The sequence below is a fragment of the Neomonachus schauinslandi genome, chromosome 2, assembly GCF_002201575.2.
Source record: "Neomonachus schauinslandi chromosome 2, ASM220157v2, whole genome shotgun sequence".
Lineage (NCBI taxonomy): Eukaryota > Metazoa > Chordata > Mammalia > Carnivora > Phocidae > Neomonachus > Neomonachus schauinslandi.
In genome coordinates, this window is record NC_058404.1 from 162358618 (window position 1) to 162380218 (window position 21601).

Genomic DNA, 21601 nt, shown 5'->3' on the forward strand with positions numbered 1-21601 from the left:
ATCTCGGGCCCCACCCCTGATCTGCTGAGTCATAACCTGCATTTCAACCAATGTGACTTGCATGCACATTGAAGTTTCAAGAAGCGCTGCTCAAAGAGCTCTTTCTTCCTTGCCTTTGCATGTTCCGATTTCCTTGTCTGGACTGCCTACCACCTCTCCTCCTTTGCTCCCTAACTACTATTTATCCCTCAAGACTCAGCATCTACAAGCACAACATATTCTTAGTATGATTACCTGGAGAACAGGGTGGATGAGGAGGAGTGAGAAGGAGAAAGAAAATGTCTATGATAAAACCACATGTATCTTGTAATCCCAAGTGTCTATATATCTGTATACTGTATCTATATCCATATATATGTATATATATTATAGTCTGTGTGTCTTCATGCAAAGATGCTTACTGTTAATGGTGGTTCTCTCAAGGTGGTGGGACTTCATATATTTATTTTCTTTTAAATATTTCTGAATCATCATTGTAAATTCTTTACAATGAGTCTATATTATTTATAATCAGAAAATAAAATAATCATCACTTTCATTACAGAAAATAAAGGAAAGCCTATTTTACCCTTCTGTAAATAGTTGTATGACCATGGTATCAGAACAAAGTAGAGTTGACATTTGAACAATGTGGGGGTTAGAGGCACTGACCCCGGCACAGTCAAAAATCCACAATAACTTTGGACTCCCCCAAAACTTACCTACTAATAGCCCCCTGTTGACTAGAAGCCTTACCAATAACATTAACAGTCCATTAACATACATTTTGTATGTTATGTGTTTAATACACTGTATTCTTAAAATAAAGCTAGAGAAAAAAGTGTTATTAAGAAAATAGCAAGGAAGAGAAAATAGATTCACAGTATTGTACTATATTTATCAAAAAAAAAAAAATCGCAGCCCTGTGCAGTTCAAACCTGTGTTAGTCAAGGGACGACTGTATAGCACTTTTCAAAAAGGAGAGCTGACACCTCCCACAGTTAGGGACTCTCGTTGAATTAAGGGCGGGGAGCAGCCTGGGCACTGGCCACCACTGCCTGAAATTGGATGAAGAAAACAGCATGATCTCCCCTGTGATGCCTTTGGTGCTCTCTTTCATGTCTACCCCGGGTCCCGATAGACGTGATCCTACCACAGTGATGACAGTCTTCTCTCCATCCCCCATCTGGGTACCTCTCTATGGCTGCACACTGAAACGGGGGTCAGGTTAGACTCCTAGGTTAGGTTAGACACCCAGACTCATCAGAAGTAGCTGCAGAGACATTCGGACGCCTTGGATGGCATCTTAGTTGGCCCTCAGTATCAAGGATTTGCTCTATTAAGAACCGATGTTTTTGTATATTGGCTATTGCATTCCATTCTTTTCTAAGTTTTGGCAATTTTTTTTTTCTTCACTGAAGAAAGCTTGAGAGTTACCGATAGAGGCTATTTTAAATCCGTGGCAAAATGCGTTCTGCTGAGCTGTGGAATGCAATTTCTGCAAAGACTCAGTGGGCTCAGCTCTGGGAACCAGTGGGCTCCTTATAGGGTAGGGCCACAAAAAGCCACCAGCGCAAACACAAAACATTCCGCTCAGCAATTCATCTGCAAAAGCAGGGACTAGTGTGAAATTTGATTAAACAGCAAGGGCGAAGAAGGCTTTTTTGGAGAGAGAGCTACCTCTTTGGGGTATGATGTAAGCATTCATGCAGTTCTAAAGACAGCTCAGAACATTTACATTCTTTCTTTTAGAGCAAAGGTGGCTCATCTCAGCGAATGACAGTGTTTTAAATCAGCCTTTTTAACATGTGCAGTCATATCTGTAAGTCTATACCCACCTGTCAATCTCCCTGCTGTCAGCACCCATCTGTCCATGTGGTGGGGGCACCAGAGATGTAATATGACTTGATACCAGGTGCAGCCAGACTTTGGGAGGCCTGAAGCTCAGCTGATTTTACTGGTCCTTCTTCCGAAGAAGAATGCAAAAACATCTTACTTTTGTGAATCTAACAAAAATATGCAACCATGTGAACACACTGTAGAACCCCTCCTGGGCCTGGAACCTAAACTGGACTCCAGTAGCTGCATTATAAATCCGCCCATGTGGCTTGGATGCTTGGGGGAAGGGTACGCTCCGGCTCTCCTTCAGTAACATCCCCAGCACCGCGTAGCTAAGGAGAAAATCCCATGTTCGTATCAAAAAGCCTTCTTGCTGACTCATCAGAATAATGGCCAGCTTTCACTGCATGCCTATTACTATGTGCCAGGCGCTGTTCTAAGTTTTTGACGTATATTGCCTCCTTGAAGCCTCATACGAATGCTGAGAAATATCTCATTTTATACATGTAGAAACTGAGACCCCAGACAGGTGATAACTTGCCCCAGAAGATGCACCAGCTGTGTACTGAAACCCAGGGAGAGACAGAAGATGGTTTCCAGCTTTTGAATTCCTGCCACAGTGCTCTTTCTGCCTGACTCTAGGACTGGTGGAAGAGGGAGGGGCCTGGGTCACCATGCTGAGACCCACCATGGGACCCTGGCTCTAGGAAGAGCTTGGTAAGAATGGGCAGGACTGTAAGTGACCACATAGGTCACTAGAAAATGGACCCAGTTACCAGAACTGGGCAGAAGGTCTCAGCCAGGTTTGGAGGGCAGGTGTGGAGAAGCTTGGTTTTGAGCCCCAGGCATGTCACCCATATAGAATGAGATTGGTTTTAGAGACTCAGAAATGATGGTTTTAGAGACTCAGAAATGATGAGTCGACCTACAGAAAGGTTCCCTGAGAGCCACAAGCTCAAACATAAAAATGGTCGATTGCTAGGGGCACCTGGGTGGCTCAGTCAGTGAGGCATCCGACTCTTGCTTTTGGCTCAGGGTCGTGATCTCAGGGTAGTAAAATCAAGCCCTGCATTGGGCTCTGTGCTCAGTGGGATTCTGCTTGGGATTCTCTTCCTCTCCCTCTGCCCCTCCCCCTGCTCTCTCTCTCTCTCTCAATTAAATAAATAAAATCTTTAAAAAAAAGACAAAAATCTATTAAAAAAAAAAAAGAAGGTCAATTGCCTGCCCTCGCTGAACAGCCACCAAGCCCTCTGGATAAAAATGCTGCTGGGAATGATCAGGCAACAGTCTGATACTGCTTTTCTCCACCCTGTTTGAGATGGAACATATTTCACATGGTCTTTTTTCCCATCTTGCACACACATTAATCTCAGACCATCTCTGAAGCCACTTTTTTTTTTTTTCCCAATATAGGAATGTCCTAATGATGCACCGAAGCCCTCTGAGTCTTGCCCTCTTTCCCTTCCTCACGTTTTGTGGTAAACCCAGCTCGTTCACAGGTGATAAATGTCAGAAGAGAGCCAGACACCCATGCACAGAGGAAGAAGGAAGTAGTACGTGTTAAAAGTGAAATGGTGTTAACCAAGTACTTGAAAGCAACTCGTAATGTAACTGTAATTTTTTTTGTATTTGTTTTTGTGTTTGCTTATTTATAATTTATTGTTTATTTATTGTTTATACCCCCATTTTAGTCCAAAGAGGACTTAAATGTAGTCTATAAGAATACATTGCAATGAGTTTTAAGAAAACAGTGAGGAAATTGGAGCACAGCGGCTGGTACACAAAATATAACCCAGGAGGCTCTATACACTTGCTGGAAGAAGGCCAAAAATCTTGCTCTGAGCTGCCTGGCAGTTGATGCAAAAATCAGAAAATAGAAACCGATCAGACGCTCAAGAGAAACACACATATTCCTGAAAGAAATTCCTCCATGGATCTTCATAAAGAGGGCACTGCCACCAACCTCCTCAGTATCAATATCCTGAAAAGAATCTCTCAAATGTTTACGTGTCCAAGATTTTTAATGTCCGGGTAGAATGTTTCCTAGTCAATGTTTTTTCCAAATCCTAATTATCATGTGGCAAGAGGGTTATCAGTCAGGCCAGATGACATTAGAGAAGAACATGGGATTCTGATTTTGAAGCAGATAGGTCACCCTCCCCTGTCATATTGAAATCAGTATTTGAAGACAGATGCAATGCTCCCATAAGAAAGATGTGATAATTTGGGTGAATTCCCCGGTCAAAGATTCAGCATGAAGTGTTTTATATATATATATATTTATATATATATATATAATATTATATGATATATATAATATTAAGTTATATACGTGTGTGTGTGTATACAGTCACAGATCTTTAAGGCAAGTAAATGTCCCTAGTAAAAAAAAAAAATGATTATAAGAGTAAAATTCAGTTCTGAAGCAACAGATCACCACAGGAAGTCCTACACAATAAAATGTTGAGCCCCATATATTAGACACAAATGTATTTTGATGTGAAATTAATTTGTTGTTTAAAGTATCAGCTGCATATTTAGTTAACAATAATTTCATCCTCTTAGAATTTCAAGAGGCTTTTGAGGAGAGACTTTGAATAGGTTTTTTCTTTTTTAAAATGACCGAGGAACTTTGAGCCCAGTGTGTTTCTATTTTGTCCATTTCATTTCTCTGAATTCAAGGGAAGTATTCAAAATTCCCCCTCTGGCCTTTTCCTGCTGAAAAGCTCAAAACTAAAGACCTACCTCTAATATTTGCCCTTCAATCTCATCCTAACACTTGCAGTGTTTAAGCATACAAACTGAACTGAAATTTTTGGAATCAAAACAAAGGAAGATAATTTAGAGTTCCTTTTATTCTTAACTTTTACCATGAAAATATCCAACTATTCACAAAGATAAAATTCAACACATCCCTGTGTATTTCTTTTTCAGCCACAACTATCAACTAAAAACATTCAGTTTGCAGACTATTTTGTCAAATTATTTTAAAGAAAACCTAGATATCATATTATTTCACCCCTAAATATTTCAGTATTCATCTCAAAAGAAAAGATATAATCATACCTAACAATGCCAGTATAATTGCTAAGAAAAGACACAATAATTCCAATCCATATTCAACTTCTCCCATTGCCTAAAATTGTGTATTTTACAGTTTGTTTGGATCAAGATCCAAACAAGGTCTACTCACTGTATTTGGTTATATTTCCCATTTCTTTTAAGCCTCTTTTAGTCAAGAAAAAAATGCCCCCCCCTTTTTTTCCAACACTTTTGTCAAATGACTAAACCCAAACAATTGAGTAACAAGTTTAATGTCCTCTCTTCAAGGGAAGACAGCCCACGGATTGGGGGAGTACAATGCCACTCAAGCAGTGGGTGTATGTTGGGTGTATGTTGGGGTGAGCTTCCTTTAACAGGTGCCTCCTGCATATACAGGTTGACCTAGGTTTCGATTTGTGACGAGAGCCAGGGCACTGGGGTGGCCTCCATTCTGTGAGTCCTGATATGGGAATTAACTTTATCAACTACAACTTTTCTATTAACAGTGTTTGAGATACAATTCAGATACCATAACATTCACTCTTTTAAGGCACACAATTCAGTCGGTTTTAGTATATTCATAGACTTGGGCAATCATCATCGTTATCTAATTCAAGAGCATTTTCATCACTCCAAGATGAAATTGATCTATTAGCAGTCACTCCCCCACCTGCCTCCCCATGTCTTCTGGCAGTCACTAATCTACTTCCTGTCCCTATGGATTTGCCTATTTAGGACAATCACGTTAATGGAATAACACAACATGTGGTCTTTGGTGTCTGGCTTTTTTTTACTTAGCATAATGTTTTCTTTTTTTTTTTTTTTTTAAGATTTATTTATTCATTTGAGAGAGCGAGAATGAGAGAGAGTACATGAGAGGGGGGAGGGTCAGAGGGAGAAGCAGGCTCCTCGCTGAGCAGGGAGCCCGATGCGGGACTCGATCCCGGGACTCCAGGATCATGACCTGAGCCGAAGGCAGTTGCTTAACCAACTGGGCCACCCAGGCACCCAACTTAGCATAATGTTTTCAAGGCCCGACGGAGAAGAGTAGTGCTATGCAGTGCTGGACTCCTTCATTCCTTTTGATGGCTGAATAATATGGCATTGATTGGATATAACACATTTTTTAATTTATCAGCTGAAGGATATGCCATTGACTTTTTGAAGAAACCAGGCCCAGTTATCTTGCAGAGTGTTCCACATGCTGGCTGAGTGCTTCCTCCTGATGCTGGTTCACTTGTTGTTCTATCCTATTTTTCTCATAGACTTGAGAGAAACGCCCATTCTTGAAAACTTGGCTGTCAAATTGTGTGTGGAAGAACCACCTCACAGTCTCGCCTCAGGAGCAGAAATCTAGGCCCTATCAGCAGAGAGTCTGACTTAGTAGAGTTGACAGGGGGCCCAGGAATCTGTATTTTTAACACACCAGGTGATTCGGCTGAGGGTATTACCAGAACCCATTCTGAGAAACTCTGCTGCGTGTCCTTCGAACATGACTTCAGTGGCACTTGACATTTCACAGGAAAGCCGTAAAAGCAAAGGTCGGTCATTGGCTGAGACGTTTTAAAAATAAAGTTGGAAATACTATAGAATTACTCAGAACAGCCTAGGTTAATATCCTAGCCGATGTCTGGTGGGTTGGAGATAGGCATTTGAAGGAGTCCTGGCCAAGAGAATTGTGTTGTGGGTGTTAATTAGCTACCCTGGAGTGAGGGAAGCTGCCAGATTTAGCTTTAAAGGCAGGGAGAGCAAAATTAAAGGACTGCACGGATCTTTACAGTATTGAGCTCAAAATTCACAAGTGTGCCCAGATCATTAATTAGAGTACTTTTTGATTCAGGAAATTTTAATTCTTAATCTGAAGCCATTTTTTTTTCGGTGACGAAGAGGAGGGTACATTGTATCTCCTCTGAGGGAGCTCTCCTCGTGCTCTAGAAATATGCTACCACAAAGCACAACCATTTTGCTTCAACACTTCTCATTATCTAGTGTATTTTACAACACCCAAAACTCCTGAGTGGGAAGAGTTGTTTTCCCTTAATTTAATGATGAGTTTTCTTTCACTTAATACATGAGTGATGCTTTTAAGGGTCTTTTAATGGTTCTCAAGCAGCCAAAGCAGCAAATGGAGTTCCATTTACCCTGTGTGTCTCATTAAGCTATTATAGAAGAGGGTAATGTGGCTGAGGAAAAACCACCGCTGCTTTTTTGGGGCATGAGCAGAAAAAAATGGATTTCTGGAGATGAAAACTGAGTTTGGACTTTCAAATGCCCTTCCAGGGCTGTTTCTAGGGGAGTTATCGTTCAAAAGGAATGTTAATTGCCAAGTAATAATAACCTCAGCTTCTTGACTTCTTAGCCTAAGGAGTGAGTGCCTACAGCAAAAGGTATTTTTTTTAAAACTCTTTATTGTGGAAAATTTCAAGCATGCCCCCAAATAGGGAGAAGAATATTGTAAAGCTCCACGTACCCAACATCAAGCTTCAGCAATTAGCCATTTTTTGCCAATCTCCTTTCATCCACCTAAGTGGATTTAGTTTTGCTCAAGCATTTTCAGGGAAATTCCAGACATTGTGTCATTTCACTTGTAAAAATTTCAGTATGCATTTCTAATCAATAAAAACATTTTTGAACATAACTATGCCAGTACCACACCTAGCAATATTCTTCTTTCTCATCTAATACCAGGTCCATACTCAGATTTCCCTGATTGTCTCAGAGCAGTCTTTTTGTGGTTAGCTTTTTTTTTCTTTTTAAGAGAGGGAGAGAGGGGTGTGGTAGGAGGAGCAGAGGGAGAGGGAGAGAGAGAATCTTAAGCTGTTCACACCCAGCACGGAGCTTGACTCCAAGGGGGCTCGATCTCATGACCCTGAGATCATGACCTAAGCCAAAATCAAGAGTTGGTCGCTTAACTAACTGAGCCACCCAGGAGCCCTACAGTTAGCTCCTTCTATGCAGAATCCAAACGTGATGGTTATGTCTTTAAGTCTCTTTTATTCTAGAACAATCCTCTTACTCACCTGACCACTGATTTGTTATAGAAATTGGGTCATTTGTCCTGGTAAATGACCTACATTCTGGATTTGTCTTCTTGCTTCCCTTTGGTGTCATTTAACTTGGTTCTTTATTTTCTATAAATGGGCTTGATGAGATTTGAATTGAATGAACGAGAAAACTTCATACTTCCTAGTGCATCACATCATGAGGCACATAATGGCGTGACTGTGCCATTTTTCTAGGCTTCCTTAGTGGGTCCAGGTGGTGTCCATGTGAGCCTGCCATTACAAAGTTAGCCATCATCCTTTACTAAATGTCTTCAGCTTCCACTTATGTTCATTCCTTATATTCTTTATACCATTAATAGCTAAAAATAGTAATTAGAAATTCTTTAAAAATCATTTCTTTTGCATTTATTTGCTGGACTTCTATAAAGAACAACTTTCCCTGGGGGCGCCTGGGTGGCTCAGTCAGTTAAGCATCTGCCTGTGGCTCAGGTCATGATCCCAGGGTCCTGGGATCGAGCCCCGTGTCAGGCTCTCTGCTCAGAGGGGAGTCTGCTTCACCCTCTCCTTCTCCCCTTGCTTGTACGCTCTCTCTCTCTTTCAAATAAATTAATAAAATCTTAAAAAAAAAAAAAAAGGAACAACTTCCCCTCAAACACGATTTGGTTATCCCCAAAACAGTTCATACAGGAAAGGCAGGATAAATTCTTTTTCTTTTCCTTTATTTTTCAAATTGCAGAGTAATACAACCTCTAACAATGACAGGGAGGTCTCATATTATGAATCCAGGACGTTTATATGTTTTACATTTCATCAAAAGTAAGTTTTTAAGTTGTTGCTGGAGATGGAATTGTGAAATGTTGGCATCAGCCTTCTGAGATAGCAAATTTCCTAAGGTATAGCCATGGGCCATACATTCATCAGAATCCCCTGGAACATTGGTTAATACATAAATTCCTGGATTCCTACCAAGACCTATGGGGTCAAGTCTTTGGGAATAAGCCCTGGAATCTGCATGCCTCAGAAACTCCCTCCAGAGATTTCTCAAGCAGCTATGGAATTGATAGCCTTTTGGGACCACCTCATCAGAGCTCAGGGACAAAGCATCAGGTGGGTTACATATCTTAGCAGTTACTCCAAAATAAGAGCATGAGATTAACCAATGACAATTCAAGAGAAGGGCGGGTGGGTAAACTAGGTCCTTCAAGGGGCACCTGGGTGGCTCAGTTGGTTAGGCGTCCACTTTGGGCTCAGGTCATGATCTCAGGGCCCTGGGATTGAGCCCCACGTGGGGCTCCCTGCTCAGCGGGGAGTCTGCTTCTCCCTCTCCCTCTGCCTGCCGCTCCCCCTGCTCTCTCTTTCTCTGTCAAATAAATAATAACATCTTTAAAAAACAAACAAACAAACACCTAGGTCCTTCAAGAGGGGCCCAGCAGACGAGAGTAACACTATATACACTGCGAGCCTCCCTGCAGTGCTATACCGTGGTTGAGACGACCGAGGTTCTGACGACTCCTTGTTATTAGAATCCTGGGAAACTTTTACAACCCTAAATCCTGTACCGTGTGGTTCAACATGGCATTGAACTAATTTCTCCTGTGGATTCCCACGAACCACTGCTGTTCACATCCACAGCCTCAGATCCCACACAGCTGCGGTTCACTGGGCCCCAGAGACTCCCACTGCATGATTTGTGTCATCTGATCAGTTAATATGGTTCCCATCCCATTAGGACATGGAGTGCCATTTGTATTTTAAGTCTCAATTAGCACTGTTCTCATACGTTCTATTTTTGAATTGCTCATCTCCTCTAGGGAACTCACTTTCAGTATTTTATTAAAGTCCTCTAATGCCTGACATTTTAAGCCAAACATTTATTTAGTTGGTTTTCCATAAAAACGATGATCCATTTTTGTAATTTCGTTTGCCTTTATTTATGGAGTTTTAAATAGCACTGTCGAATGCACTGACATACAGGAGGAAAAAATACAGATGTTTGAAAGAAGAAACAAACTTGCCTATCTGTCGATTGAATCTTTTTTGCAGATGAGAGAAAGTCAGAGCCCATCACTCAGCATTTTTCTGCCCATGAACTTGGGAAGAGAGAATGGGAATCAGGGTCCTAGAGCACAACACAAATCCCAGATCTCTCTGAATGAAGGAAATCCCCAGTGTATGCCAGCGAAGCTCTGTGTTGTTCTAGTATCCGGCCAACGGAAAGGGCGTGGCAGGGGCCACAGTTGAGCAATCGGGCAGGGAACCAGATGTGGAGATTCTTCCAGTTGTTGCCGTGTCTGGAATTGCTGCCTCCAGGCAGAAACCTGGGCTTGAGGCCATTTGATTAGGGCAGGGGTCATAAACTCCAATGCCTGTGGGGGCCAGGAAGGTAGCATAAAGGAGTGAAGAGGCCAGGATAGGAGACTGGTGAGTGAGGGAGACAGGTCTCCACTGAAGCAGGTTACTCGGTTCAGTCTCTTCTGGCTGGGGCCAGGAATGTGGACCCTGAATGGCGAGAGCTTTTGACATTTCAAGAGAAGCCAACAACCTGAATTTGGATGTGAACTCACTAGGTTTCAAATGTTGGCATTAATTCGAATGGATTTTAAACATAGCGGATAATTAAACTAAACATGTCCGTGGGCCACCATTTTGGGGCTTTTGATTTAGGGAATACTGCACTGTAAACTATGCCACAATGAAACAGAAAGAACTTTTATTTCCCAGATCAAGATGAGTAAAACTTAGAGTCTAAAGCCAGTTTGCTGATGCCATTAGCAGAGACTCAAGCCATAAACCTTACAGGGATAAGTTAGCTATATTATGGCCCCTAGCCAGGGGCTAGAAGTTTGCAGTTGGGTTCCATTTGTCCAGAAGCTCTGGATGGATGCATATGGATCAGTGCAGAGTCAGAACTCAAAGTTTACGCTCTATTGATTATGGGTCAATGGTGACATCTTCCTACAAAAAAGCTATCACATTATGGAGCCAGCCCCCCTTCTCGAATCCTCAGAGGAAAACAGAGCTGAGTACTTATGTGGATTGCTTTATGAAAACTCGAACGCTTGACATGCAGGAAAAGAAGAGAGTGGGAATTTACACAGACTGCTTTTGTCTTTCTGAAGAGTGATAGCCAGATAACACATTCTGCTGGGATTAGATTTCAGTGTCAAGTTGTCTTCTAATTAATCAGAGAGAGAAAGCATGGCTATATAATTACAGAATATGGACTGTTCAAAAGAAACAATAGGTTCAAAATGGAGTCACTTATGTTAAGCCCAAAGGACTTAATACCTTAATACTTACTGCAGTTTTGGCCTCTCCAATGAGTGGAATTTTAAACTCCTCAGTCTGGAATTTCCTGATCAGCACTAGTGAGGTAATCTGCTTAGGAACCCCCTGCTCTTCCCCCTGAGGGAAGGTCACCTTGCCTGAAACAATCCTTTTGTTTGTTTGTTTCTTTTTCAAATAACTCTCTTGTCCTGCCCTAGTTGTGCATATCCAAGTGCTCCATTTTCTATAGTCCCTTGGAACATCCTTCTATGGGATGCTGCCCCGGTTCGTGAAACATTGAATAAATCCAGTGGGATGATTTAATTTACTCAGTTGAATTTTTGTTCTTTAACAGATCTGGTGGCAGTGGTGAATTGAAGAGAACTTCTGGCAGCTTTGGGAACGAGAAACACATGAGGCGTGGCACACATGAACCTTTCGCGTTCTCATCCTGTTCCCAAGGGCTCTTGGTAAGTTCTCAGTTCTGAGCTCCTTTCTCTTTGCTTTGAGCTCCTGATCTGACATTCCACACTTCCCTGTTTGATTGGAAACCCCAGCCCTTGGTTCCATCCCCAGATCCCACACTGAGAACTGCTGGTGGCAGCTGTCTGGAATCAGTCTGCAGTTCTTTGGGGTCTGCTGGTTCAAATCTTTCCCCAGTCCCCAGATTCCATACAGTGTTGGTGGTTACTGACCAAAGTTGGACTGGGTCCAGGGTCAGACTGGGTCCAGTTTGGGCTAGACGGGGTCCAGTGGAATTGGAATATTACAGGTGAATATTACAGAAGGGCTAGTTGCTGGGCGCCTGGGTGGCTCAGTCGTTAAGCGTCTGCCTTCGGCTCAGGTCGTGATCCCAGGGTCCTGGGATCGAGTCCCGCATCGGGCTCCCTGCACCGCGGGGAAGCCTGCTTCTCCCTCTCCCCCTCCCCCTGCTTGTGTTCCCTCTCTCGCTATGTCTCTCTCTGTCAAATAAATAAATAAAAAATCTTAAATAAAAAAAAAAAAGAAGGGCTAGTTGCTAATGGGAATCTCAGAAGTCAAAAAAGTTGGTGGGCACAAATGGAGTGCTTAAAGGGTGTTAGAGCATGCACCACCTCAAGAAGACTCCCATGATAGGCCCTTTTCGGTATTGGTTTGGCTCCAGGAAGTCCAAAGACCTAGCTAAATTAAGAAATGGGATCCTTTATATCCAAAGAGTTGAGCACACCACCTCCCAGCACTCCTGCTAATTTTATGTTTAAGAACTATAGTCCGGGGTGCCCGGATGGCTCAGTTGGTTAAGTGTCTGCCTTCCGCTGGGGTCATGATCCCAGACTCCTGGGATTGGGTCCCGCATCCGGCCCCTGCTCAGCGGGGAGTCTGCTTCTCCCTCTCCCTCTGCCCCTCCCCCTTCTCGTGTTCGCACTCTCTCAAATAAATAAATAAATAAAATCTTAAAAAATAAAAAAGAACTATAGTTCAGGAAGCTTCACATATCTAGCAAAATGGCAAATATTTACTGAAAATAACCTAGAATTACAATGGTCATTATGGGGAATATTCCGATTAGGCAAGATTACTCTTGAGAGCAATGGATCCAAAGTTGAACACACAGAATGGGATGCCTACTTTGATTGGTGGGCAGAAACTTTCAAAAGGCTTTAAGATTCCAATATAGCTTCATTAAAAGACTTGTTACAAAAGGCTAATAAAAAATTAAAGACATAAGAAGTACCTTAAACACAAAAATAGTAAGACGGACGTGACCCCTACCGCTCCCCCGACCCCCGTCCTTTGTCTTTTTTTACTTGAGTACCCACATTTCACTAATGGTCTGTCTGAACTGCCCTTCCATTCTGAAGAGACCATGAGACAGTTTCCTTTTAAAATGAAACTTTGAGGTTGCAGGTGAACCTCCTCAGGTACCCTTTACACCTTGGCCAAAGACAGAACTAAGGGCCACAGTTAAAGAATGCCCTGCAACTAGGGAGGAACCCAAACATTTTTTGAAGAACTTAGAGTCATTATCAGGGTCTGTGACCCCAGGCTACCTGTTCTCTATCAGCTTGTAGAGATGTTGGTATGACCTGGTGAAGCCCAAAATTGGATGCAGGAAGCAAGATGGCAAACCCCCAAAGATGATATTCGAGATCCTTGGCCTTCAACATCTCAGGAACCAGCAAAAGCTCACAAAATAGCAGCCAAACTTTCATATAAGCCACTCCTAGAGTCTTCCCTGCCTGTCCTTATTGCTCTATTATACAAACTCGCAAACAAAAGAAAGATGACTCTCTAGCAGACTTTAAAGCCTGTGTGCAGTCCTTTATGGCATTTAGGGTTCCACGCAATAAATAAGGTCACCCAGCCTGCTCTGCCTGCCCTCTTTGTACATGGATTATCTCCCGAGATTAGTGGATCAATAAAAAGGCAGAAAATAGGATGGGAGGCCACTAGTCTGACTGAACTCGTGACTATAGCTGAGCATTTTGAAAGGACCCTGGAGCAAGATTGCAAACAAAAATCTGCCAAGCTATTAGCTTTACAGCTCCAAGGGCAGAGCCCCAAAGCAACACCTGGGCCTCCAGCCCTGCACCCTCCTAGGGGTCCATTAGCAAAACGCTGGTCCAAAGATCAAGGTCGCAGCTCTCATCAACTGGGGCACTGGAAAAGAGATTGTCCTAGGCAAATTCTTCTTCTTTTTTTTAAATTTTATTTTAAAGATTTTATTCATTTATTTGAAAGAGAGAGAGGGCAAGCAGAGAGGGAGAGTGAGAGGGAGAAGCAGACTCCCTGCTGAGCAGAGAGCCTGACTCGGGACTCCATCCCAGGACCCCGAGACCATGACCTGAGCCAAAGGCAGATAGATGCTCAATCGACTAAGCCACCGAAGCGCCCAGGCAAATTCTTTTTCTTTTTTTTTTAAAGATTTTATTTATCTGACAGAGAGAGACACAGCGAGAGAGGGAACATAAGCAGTGGGAGTGGGAGAGGGAGAAGCAGGCTTCCCGCCAAGCCGGGAGCTCGATGCGGGGCTCCATCCCAGGACCCTGGGATAATGACCCGAGCCGAAGGCAGAGGCTTAACGACTGAGCCACCCAGGCGGTCCCCAGGCAAATTCTTCTTAAATGCCCTCATAACTTGCCTGCAAAGGAGAGCCCCTCACACAGTTGAAGGGACTCTGAGGGCTTCTCTGCTAGACTATTACCAGAAACTCCCTTAAATAGCCAAGGGAAAAACTAAAGTTAAAATTAATGGGCAACCTTGGCACATTTTAATAGATACCGGAGTTACACTTTCTACCTTAAACCGCACCCTCAAGATGACAAATCCCTCAAAGTAAAAAGGAGGTTTCCATCGTTGGGGGTAGAGGGTGTCTGATAAAGTTCAGAGAGAATTTTTATCTCTACCAGTACAAATGACTCAGGCCTTTTACTGAAAAACACTCCTTTTTGTTGTGTCAGTCAGTTCCAGACAATTAGGTAGGGATCTCCTTTCTGAATTAAAAGGGCTAATTCATTTTGCCTCCAATGGAGACTTCACCTGAGAATTTCCTGACCAACCTGAACCTGATCTTTTATGTTCCTTAGAGTCTGTCCTTGACACAGAAGAGGAAGAATTCCAACAAAAGTCCCCAAATTTAATGGAGGAGCCCAAAAATCCATGGGCTTCTAATATTTACATTGGACAAATAAGAAGTACAGAACCCATAAAGATTCAGACAGATAAAAGTAACCCTCTCCCTACATTACCTCAATGTCCCTTCAAGCCTGAGGCCATACAAGGCCTCATACCTGTACATAGTAGAAGACCTTACCACCCAGGGGGCTAATCATTCCCAGCACTAGTTCCTATCGATTTTGTCAATCCTGAAACCTGATGGGCAGGGAGGGCAATTTGTTCCAGATTTGAGAGCTATGAATAAGATGGTTATTCCAGTTTCCCAGTCATTCCAAACCCAAACACCCTTATGTCACAAGTTCCACCTGAAGCCCAGGGCACTGCTGTGCACCTCTGTTCGGCGGAGACATCATCAGCCAATATCTATTTGCCTTTACCCGAAGCGATTGACACTGTCCCTAGATAATTATGCCTCGATGGGTCACCAAGGCCCCCTCATTTCTCTCAAGTAACGTCACTGAGGTTTAAGTACCCTCCAGGTCCCTGGGAAACCGAAACTTTTGTAATATGTAGATGACCTTTTGCTGTGCTTAGTCACAAAAGAGGAGTCCTCTATTTGCTGTAACAATTAGCTGAAAAGGGACACCAAGTCTCTAAGGCAAAACTACAATATCTCTAGACATTGTTCAGTACCTAAGTCATGAGCGAAGCTCAGAAGCAGTTCAGCCGTCTCCAAAAAGAATTAAGCTAATTCAGGAATTTCTGAGACCTACAAGTGAGGGACGGCTTTGTGGATTTATTGCAGACTACGGGATCCTAATTTTTCTCTATTAACTTCTCCACTCTGTAAACTTAACTAAAATCTCAGTCCCCGAAAACTTTGCTTGGAAAGACAAACATGAGCAGATTTTTATAAGACTAAAACAGGCGCTGGAAGAACCACCTGCCTCAGGGCCATCTATTTAAAACCCTTCACCTTATTTGTGCAGGGCGGGGATAATCAAGCCCTGGGAATGCTCACGCACGAACATGGTACTAGACGCGCCGATGAGAGCATGCAGTGTGATTCAGTGGCTCGTGCCTAGCCCAGCTGTCTTCATGCGAGAGCCGCAGCTGTGGAGTGAGCCCAAGCATCTGCAGATCTGACCCTAGGAAATGGCGTTTATTTGGAAACTTCACACTTTGTCCCAAGTCATCTTCACTCCGAACTGACTCCACATTTCTCTGCAAATAGACTAACTTCCTGAGATCCTGCTTTCACCATCTAATCTACATCTTCAATGTTGCAACACCCTTGATTTGGCTCTCTTACTACCTCTACCTGATGAAGGTGAGCCTCCTAGCTGAGGTAGGGAGTTCCATTTCGTGACAACTCATCCTGACTTAGGAGATATCCCTTTAACGAATCATTATCTACTCTGGTTTGTTGACAGGTCATACCGTAGAGGTGAAAAAGGAAATTTTCAGGCTGGTTGTTGCTGTTATTACTCAGTATGACCTGCTGGGAAAGGGAAACCTCTCACAAGCTAAATCCACCCAACCAGCAGAGCTCCATGCTTTACCTGAGCGTGCCAGTTATCAGAAACACATACTGTTAATATCAATATGAATAGCTGGGATGCCTTTGGAGTCGTCTTTGATTTTATTTTATTATTTTATTTTTTTTAAGTTGAATTTTTTTTTTAAAGATTTTATTTGAGACAGAGAGAACATGAGCAGGGGAAGAGGGGCAGAAGGAGAGGAAGAGCGAGAAGCAGACTCCCCACTGACAACGGAGCCCGACGTGGAGCTCGATCCCAGTACCCTGGGATCATGACCTGAGCTGAGGGCAGACGCTTAACCGACTGAGCCCCCCAGGCGCCCCTGGAGTCATCTGTGATTTTAGAATGTTATGGAGACCAATGAGGTTTTCTTGCATCCTCTGAGAACTCAATCAAAAATGGGCAAAAGGTAAATGATCTTCTTACTGCCATTCTGCTATTCTTTTAACTTCTGAAATTGCTGTCATCAAAATTAAGGCTCAGCCTGAAAGCACGGAGTACCAGGAGATGTCTCGGCTGACTCTCGTGCACAGGCAGAAGCATGAGATTGAAGCACGTGTGGACCAAGTCCATTCTGCTTCTGCACAAAATGGCTCTTCATTGCCAAATGTTTGCCATTCTGATGTCCTGGTAACACGGCAATGGTCTGCTCCTGAATCAGAGAAATTAAGATGGGTGAACAATGGCTATAAATGAAACAAACAGCTGGAACTAAACCTAACTCCACTTTTCGGTTTCCGTATTCCTTCCCCCACCTTAGGACATTTAAGATGACCTAAATTATAAGTAGATATTGGTAGGGACTCTTCTATAAAATTGCAAAAACAGTCTACCAGCCATGTCTGACCTGCCACGGCCCCAATCCTGGCAAACTATTTTTGTCCTGAGAAGCCTCAGATCTCCTCCCTCTGGACCCTCTGAATGCCTGCAGCTGGACTTCATTCAGCTACCACTTGGCCCAGGTTATCAGTATGTTCTTGTTATCATATGTGTTTTCCAGGTGCGCTGAAGACCTCCCCTGTCGCAAGGCTGATGTCCTCACAGTGGCCAAGAAAGTGTTGGAAAATGTGTTTCCCACTTGGGGTATACCTTCTATAATCTCCAGTGATCAAGGTACCCACCTCACTGGGCAAATCATATAAGCCTTAACAAACACCTTGCAAACCTCTTGGGATTACCACTGTCCCTATCACCCTTTAATCATCAGGTAAGGTTGAGAGAACTAGAGATATCCTTTAAACTTAAAATGTCTAAACTTGCAGACACCACTGGATTTCCATGGCCCACAGTATTGTCTTTGGTCTTGCTGACTGTTCATAGTACTCCCTTTGGGAAAGTCACTCTATACAAGACAGTCGCTGGTAGATCAATGTCTATCAGTATATAACCTTCTGCTGAAGATACACAACTTTCATGCTAGGATGTCCAGCTACAGTAAGTCTTATGCTTATGTCTTCTGTTTAAGCATATCATCAGCAGATTAAAGAAGCTTTGCTGAATCCCATTTCAAGGGATCCTGTTGGTCACAGTCTAGAGCCTGGTAACCGGGTCTTCTGGAAGTGTCATCAGAGGAGGACAGCCTCACTGTGCCTCATGGGAAGGGAGCTTCCCAAGTGCTCCCGAACACAATCTACTGCAAAACTAGAACACACTGAGCCTTGGGTACATGTCTCACTGATAAAGAAGGCTCCACCTGATATCAGGCCCTAGGCAGATGATACAGACCTACAAACTGAATTGACAAGGAAGAGAAGTGGCTGACATCGAAGTAGACTGCCTTCACCCAAGATGCTGGATCAAGACCTCATACTTAAACTAAACATGAAACCCTTTCTCCTTTTTCTTTTCTTTACTCTGGCATTGGCCTGGAGAGATAATGCCCTCATTGTATCCCTCAGGCCATTGCTAAGTTTGAGAGGGGATTGGTTAACTCTCAGATCACTAGATTTGTCATGATGCAAGAGATCCTACCCGGGACCAATTTCTCTTTGAATCTCAATGTCAATCCTCCCCTCTCCCTGCCCCATCCCCCACTTAGAAGTATGTACCCAGTTAGACACATTTACCTATGTGAATCTTAGCGCATTTGGATCCTTCTGTTCCCATGATTATCTAGACCAGATCCATCCCCACTCGCTGAGAGAGCTCACCAGCAGCACCCATCTTTATAAGGCACTTAAGATGACTTTTTATTTCAGGTTTGGAGATTCCCTTCCTATATATGCTAAAACCCTGACTGACCCCGGGTTTAGGAGTAAATACAAATGAGAATATGATTAGAAACTTCTCCTGAACTCTTGGAGCCCCTGCAGAGTCTGTTGTTAAGACACTAGCTGCCCAGCAAAGATCCTTAGAGTCTCTGGCCAAAGCGTTTGGAGTAAGGAGGTGTCTGAGCTGGGCCAACAGAACCTGCTGTACCTGAACTAACACTTCTGCGGAAGATGCAACTCAGTTATGTAAGAGTTCCGAGAACGCCACTTGGCTTAAAAGGGTGACTTCTTCAATGGGGTCATTCTTTGGTTCAGTCTTGGGGACCATGGCCCTGAAGTGCACTCCAAACGTTGGGAATTATCCTGCTTATAGTTACAGTAACCTCCCTGGTGTGCTGTATTCTCCTAAGGGCTTTAAATGCATGTTTGCAGCCACCAACCACCAAGCCAATGATCTCCCTGAGGCTGGAATGACAGAAAAGGAGCAAAGAGAATGACCAACTAAAAAACTGTAAGCCTGAAGTCATGACTCATGAGTGCCACAGAGAGTCAGCAAAACCCAGGATGAATGAAAGCTTCGAGAACTAGAGCCGTAGCTGAGAGTGGTGCTAATGCCTTGAATTTCAATCACATCCCTCAGTTAGGCTGAGAGTTGGATCAAAAGAGGGGGGACTGTTAAAAAGAAACAACAGGCCCCAAATGGAGTCACCAAGACTTCATGTCTAACCTAACTGCAGTTTCAGCCTCGCTGGGTTTTAAACTCATCATGCTGGAATTTCCAGATCGGCCCCAGTGAGGTAATCTGCACAAGACCCCCTGCCCTTTCCCCAAGGGGAAGGTGACCTTGCCTGAAACCATCCTTTCTTTTCTTCTGCTAGTTAACTTCCTTGTCCCACCCCATTCTGCCTATCAAAGCCTTCCATTTTATACAACTCCTTGGAACAGCCTCCTATTTGTTAGATGGGATGCTGCTGACTCCTGAGTCTTAAATAAAGCCAATTAGCTCTTTCAATTTACTCAGCTGAACTTTGTTCTTTAACAAGACATAGTGGGGAGCGCCCGGGTGGCCCAGTCGGTCAGGTGTCTGCCTTCGGCTCAGGTCATGATCGCAAAGTCCTGGGATTGGGAGTCTGCTTCTCCCTCTCTCCCCGCCCCTTCCCCTCACCACCTGTATTCTTCCACATGTGTGCACCCTCTCTCTCTCTCAAATAAATAAATAAAATCTTAAAAAAACGAACAGGACATAGGGGTCTTTTTCATGGTTAACTTAGTGCACTGATGAAATTAATCTGAACTTTGGGAAATTAAATTTAAAGAAATTTCAGATTTCAGAAAGTCAGTCCATCGACTAAAATTCTGCGTATCCTATAAAAGGCTAAGGGTGTATGGACTTGAATTCTACTTCTGGCTCTGTCTGCAACAGAACTGGGACTTAATCATTTAACCTCTCTTGGCTTTGAGTTGATTGAATTAGATGAATCTAACTGTAACAGTCAGTTATTCTACCACTTATACTTTGTTTTTAAAAATTTGGTTGTTTTGGGCGCCTGGGTGGCTCAGTTGGTTAAGCGACTGCCTTCGGCTCAGGTCATGATCCTGGAGTCCCGGGATCGAGTCCCGCATCGGGCTCCCTGCTCAGCAGGGAGTCTGCTTCTCCCTCTGACCCTCCTCCCTCTCATGCTCTCTGTCTCTCATTCTCTCTGTCTCAAATAAATAAATAAAATCTTTAAAATAAATAAATAAATAAATAAAAAATAAAAATTTGGTTGTTTTTCTGATATTGTTTATAGTCATTGACTATTTCTCTACCTTGTTTTGTTTCAAGGACATATTAGATGAATCCTTTTGTTTGCTAGATGGGTCAGATGGACGTGTCACATGTCAGTATTATTGTTTTTGTATTGGTTGGGACGTGGACTGATCATTGAGATGGGCCTAAAAGGAAACAGGATGATGTGCACTCATTACCAAAAACATTTTAATGACCCTTATGAAATCGTACATGGTTCTCCCTGTTCTGCTATAAAAGGAAACACAATTAATTGTTTATTAAAATACAGTACTCTAATACCACAGTGAAATACAGCTCTATACACATAACAACCATATATACACAACTATAAAAAATATATATATATTTACACACTCACTTGCCAAAATGGCTAAAGTTAAAAAGATAATACTAGGTATGGGGAGGATGTGGAGCAACCAGACCTAACGCTCTGGTAGTGGGAGCATCAGTATGACCATTTTAGAAAACGTGTTTGAGGGGCGCCTGGCTGGCTTAGTTGGTTAAGCGTCTGCCTTCGGCTCAGGTCATGATCCCAGGGTCCTGGGATCGAGCCCCGCATCGGGCTCCTTGCTCAGCAGGGAGCCTGCTTCTCCCTCTGCCGCTCCCCCTGCTTGTGCTGTCTCTCTCTCTCTCTCTGACAAATAAATAAATAAAATCTTTAAAAAAGAAAAGAAAAGAAAAGAAAACGTGTTTGGCATTATCTGCCCAGGTTGAACACGTGCATGCTCAATGACTGAGCATCTTATGCCTTAGTATATGCTTAGTGGAAAGGTGTGTATATGTACACCAAAGAATGCAGACAAGAATGCCCATAGGAGCACTTTTGGTAATAGCTTCAGGCTGGAAAAAAAACAAATCTCTACCAGTGTTGAATTTGTAAACAGATGGTTGGCTCTTCAGATGATGGAATACTACACAGCAACGAAAACTAATGAACCACAGCTTCTCTGAGCAACGTGGCTGAACACATAATATTGAGCAAAAGAAACCAGGCAAAAAGGTGACATAACACATATGCACACAAAAGACCCAGGCAAAACAGCTATGGTGTTAGAAGTCATGATAGGGCTTACCCTTGGTGAAGAGAGGTCAGGGATCTGGAGGAGCTTGGGGAAGGCCTTCAAGGATGCTGGTAATGTTCTATTCACCTGGCTGGTGGTTGCACAGGTGTGTCTGTGTTGTGACAATTCACTGAAGACTCATGCACCTTTCTGAATGTATGTTTTAATTAAAAATATTAAAACAGAAAAATTTGATGCTTTGTGCTTAGTCAAAATAATAATAGCTCTTTAAAAAGTTATAATAATCTATAGGACTCAGTAACAGGTG